Consider the following 4,863-nt stretch of genomic DNA (forward strand, 5'->3'; position numbering starts at 1 on the left):
TGTGTCTGTGTTTGTGCAGCATCCATGCACCCTCGATCTCTCTGTGCTCCGTGCATGAACGCACGCGCATACACAAACACACACGCATGCACACACACACACACACACACACACACACACACACACACACACACACACACACACACACACACACACACACACACACACACACACACACACACACACACACACACACACACACACACACACACACACACACACACACACACACACACACACACACACACACTGCTAGAACCAAACATGATTATGCCAGAGAGTGCCAAATCCTCTCCCACTCCTCCTTACCTTCAGAGAGTCCTCTCAAGCATTTCACAGACACGCCTGTCTGTCAAAGTTTTATAACTCCTCCCACGGGATGCAGCTTACCATTTCAACAGAGAACAGTCAGTGCTGCACCACCAGAGTGAGACCAGTGCTTACCGACTGCCTGAATGGCTGGCTGGCTGGCTGACTAACTTACTGACTGACTGACTGACTGCCTGCCTGACTGACTGACTGCATGACTGAGGGGAGATATGTGTTCATCCAGAACCCAGTCACAGCAGCCCTCTCCTGGCTAGCCCTGGGAATGCTGTAGCCAGAAGGACAGACGAGGACCACTCCTCCCACCAACCAACCACTTGAGGAGTGTCACTAAAGCCTAATAGTTCACCACTGATATACGGTGGTGAACATTTAGTGCGAGGGGGCCTGAATACTTTGTTCCTGACTGTGTGAGGCGATATGCTCTCTTAACTATGGCAAAGTAGCACATAAAATATAGGCATTTCAGTCCAAGTGGCTCTCGCCACAGGCTGTCCAATCAAACATGTTTACTGCCCCATTTACTGGCTCTGATAGATTCCACCTCAGGTAGGATGTAGAGACGGTACGGGACACACATTTCTGTAGCATGTAGGCTAGCTGTACCTAATTACAGTACATCAAGGAACCTATCCAACAACATACGTTTTCTTTTGTGCAACGCTTTTGTTGTGCAAAGCAGATGTCTCAGGAGCCATTTGTAACTTTACTGGACTCCATGGGTACCGCAGCTGTTGCAGAATCAGAACTGCTTAAAGCAATTAACATTGTGGTTTATTTTTAAGGTAGACAACAGCCTTCCTTTGTAGCCCTTTGATTTTGACAGTACTGACAGACGAGTAATGCAAAAATATGTCCCACATGGAAAAGGAAATGACAACGCTTTGAACGACTTGATACGCGCCAAAAGAAAAACCCTAGCTGCTACAACTCAGTAATGTAATTTGTTCTATTTTAGACCCCATAGTAAATATGTTTCACTGTTATCCCAGAGATGTATATTTTGTATATTTTCTAGACTATATCTATGGTCTAGAAAAACTTGCTCTTCAGAGGGGTCTCTGCCAGACCAGGTAGCAGTAAAAATTACAAAAATACAAACTTATCAGGTGGACATGGAGTTCTAATAATCTCTCCGACCTAGAGAAGGGGAAAATATTTGTTATTGTATGACCTACAGTTTATGAGGCCGATTATACAAATCTAGGATGGCATTTATCTCATGGCCTAGTGGGAATGTGTGTGCAAAGTTTAACAGCAATCGGACGCCACATCCATATTTTGAGGCCAATCAGGATGGAAGAAAAAAAAATGGACAGAGCCCATCTTGATCACATGACTGTAGAGATAATGTATACCGATTTGAACTTGAGCGTAACATGTTTGAAGTAGAGTGCAACATGTTTAAACTGGAATGCAACTGACATGATTAATACGGACCATATGTTATCGACACAATACTGACCAGGATACTGACATGTTGTTACTGACCCTGATACTGGCCATGCTGCTGACAAAATGAGGTTGATGAAAACAAACATGTATAATGTAATACTTGATTAGCCCGATTAGAAAGTTTGAAAACTTTGTAGTCACATCTGTAATGAAAGTGTTCTATGATGACAGCTTTACATAGCGAACAGGATAAAGGAAAGCATGCCATCAAACAGAAAACACGAAAGGGCCTTTCTGTGTGGAGTGTGCATGTTCTCCCGTGTCCCCTAGGGTAGGTACCCTCACACAAACATGCAGTAATCCTGGTCTCTAAACTACCTCACCCTGGCCAGCCCGGGGCGCCTGATGGAGGGGAAAGGAACTGGTCGGAATAACGTGTTCCTTCCACGCGCTACGTCCGGTCGGGGAAACTCTCCCCTGTTGTCAGGTGAAAAGAAGCAGCTTGGACTCCTCATGCATAGAAGAAAGCATGAGGTCAGTCCGCTACCAGTCCCCCCCCCCCCAGGATTACATTAGATAATTGACACTGGGTGAAAAAAAAATGGGTTACAAAATTGTGGGATCAAAAAAAGTTTGAAAACAATTTGAGTTCATGAAACTGTGATTCATCTCCTGCACCACAAATAAAGACTTGATAATAGGTCACTATTAAATCACAACTTGTTGCAAGCTTTTAGATCTGCTATTTGTTATGTTGTCGTTTTTTTAGACAGCTATAAACGGAACGTGTGTGTGAGGCATGTACCTTACCAATAGCACTGTGGTTCACTTCACACTTAATCATTTCTTTTGCACGCTCGAGTTAAAGATTAGCGAGCCCGATAAATCATTGGATTTGAACCAAGACTCTTCTGTTAACGCACTGACTTTACTCCCATGCTATAGATTCTTGTGACAACTAATTACTTTAATAGGATTTAGATGCACAGTGAAGATGCTCCAAAAGGTGGACTTTGACCATGGACCTTGTGTTATAGCCTAGTTTAGCATTTAGAAAATGTTCAAAATAGTGGATTCAAACCAGAGACCATGCGTTTATAAAACGCTGACATATATCATGCAATAGAAACATGGGAGTTTTTTTTCTTTATGTAGCGTAAGAGTAAAATAGTTCCAAAAGCCAGATTTGAACAAACATCGAGAGCATCCCATCAGGCTGTATACTGACCATGATACTGACATGATACTTACCGACATGATACTGAGTGACCATGATGACAGTGACATGCTACTGACCATGATACTGACATGACATGATACTGAGTGACCATGATGATAGTGACATGCTACTGACCATGATACCGACATGATACTGAGTGACCATGATGATAGTGACATGCTACTGACCATGATACCGACATGATACTGAGTGACCATGATGATAGTGACATGCTACTGACCATGATACTGACATGATACTGAGTGACCATGATGATAGTGACATGCTACTGACCATGATACCGACATGATACTGAGTGACCATGATGATAGTGACATGCTACTGACCATGATACCGACATGATACTGAGTGACCATGATGATAGTGACATGCTACTGACCATGATACCGACGTGATACTGAGTGACCATGATGATAGTGACATGCTACTGACCATGATACTGACATGATACTGAGTGACCATGATGATAGTGACATGCTACTGACCATGATACTGACATGATACTGAGTGACCATGATGATAGTGACATGCTACTGACCATGATACTCATGACCCTTAAGTTACAGGTCCATTATGTACACTGTCACACACCTGTCTCACGTGAGGGTAATTACAGTATATGACCTTTTGTACCCTTAGTATGACCAGGTATTTACATTAATGATGGCAAGGCACGCAGTTGGGCAGAGTTTAACATGGTTTTATTCATACATTAGAAATTGAGAATGTGGCAAAAACAAAAATCTAAATAGAAAATAAAAAGGATATTCATGCCATCAAAAAAATACTATAACATAAACAGAAAATCCAGAAATACATTTTAACCATGGTTAACAAAAAATAAATAAATATAGGGAAATCAAAACATTACCTCCTAAGAGATCAACAGTTCTTGAAGCTCTGCAGTCTACAGGCTGCAGCAGACAGCAGAATGCCAGAAATGCAGAGCTCACACCTATATACTGCACACCCTGTGGCCCCTCCCTCCACACCCTGTGGCCCCTCCCTCCACACACCCTGTGGCCCCTCCCTCCACACAACCAAATAATAGGTGATCTACATGATCGACTGCTACATCTCATCTCTTTTTAGAAAATCGGCACAAAATACATTAGGTACATTTCAATTCATTTAGGCTTGTAGATCTTGCTTCTTCAAAGTCCTGTCAAAGTCCAGTGTCCCTCTACTTTGTGACACAAAAACCTTTACTTGTCCACACAGACAAGGAGTTGGTTTGGCCCAAATGGGCCCCAATCAGTGGTTTCAGGTGTGCTTCCTGACAACCTATTTAAAGTCCTGGAACCCATTTTGATTGTTTGATCCTTGGTGAGAGAGCTGATTGTGATTTGTTTGTTGGTTTCTTAATAAAGAACTTATAGATTGTTGTTTCTGTTTGTCCATATATTAAGTGTGCGCCATTGATAGGCATGTAAAGAACAAAACATGGACAGTGTTTGGTCACACTGGCTCCTTTTCCACCTTTGGTTCTAGAACTGGTTCCATTCTAGATTCTTGGAACCTTGGTGCTTTTACGGAACCGGCGGCGGCCATTGTTTGGTTCCAGTTCTGACAACTTTTTAGGGTTCTGAACCAGTTCATTTTCAGCGGAAACACTCTGAACTGGTTAAGTAGGTGGGAAAAATAAGTGAAGCGGTTCAACCCTGGTAGAAAAGGGGCCACTGTCACTACACTCTCAGAGTTAAATGAACACTGAGGACATTTCAGTCAGTATAGTGATTGTGATCCAGGAGATAAAAGAAAGAATTGTATCAAATGGGGGTCCATGACCTAAAAAGCATATCAAAATGGGTCGTTGACATTTAAAAGGTTGAATTTTACTGGTATACTGTAAGTAATACTGAAGGTGTATAGCTGCACTACAGTCCATTGGCAGTGGCAGG

This window comes from Electrona antarctica (assembly GCF_951216825.1).
Source record: "Electrona antarctica genome assembly, chromosome: 14".
Classification (NCBI taxonomy): domain Eukaryota; kingdom Metazoa; phylum Chordata; class Actinopteri; order Myctophiformes; family Myctophidae; genus Electrona; species Electrona antarctica.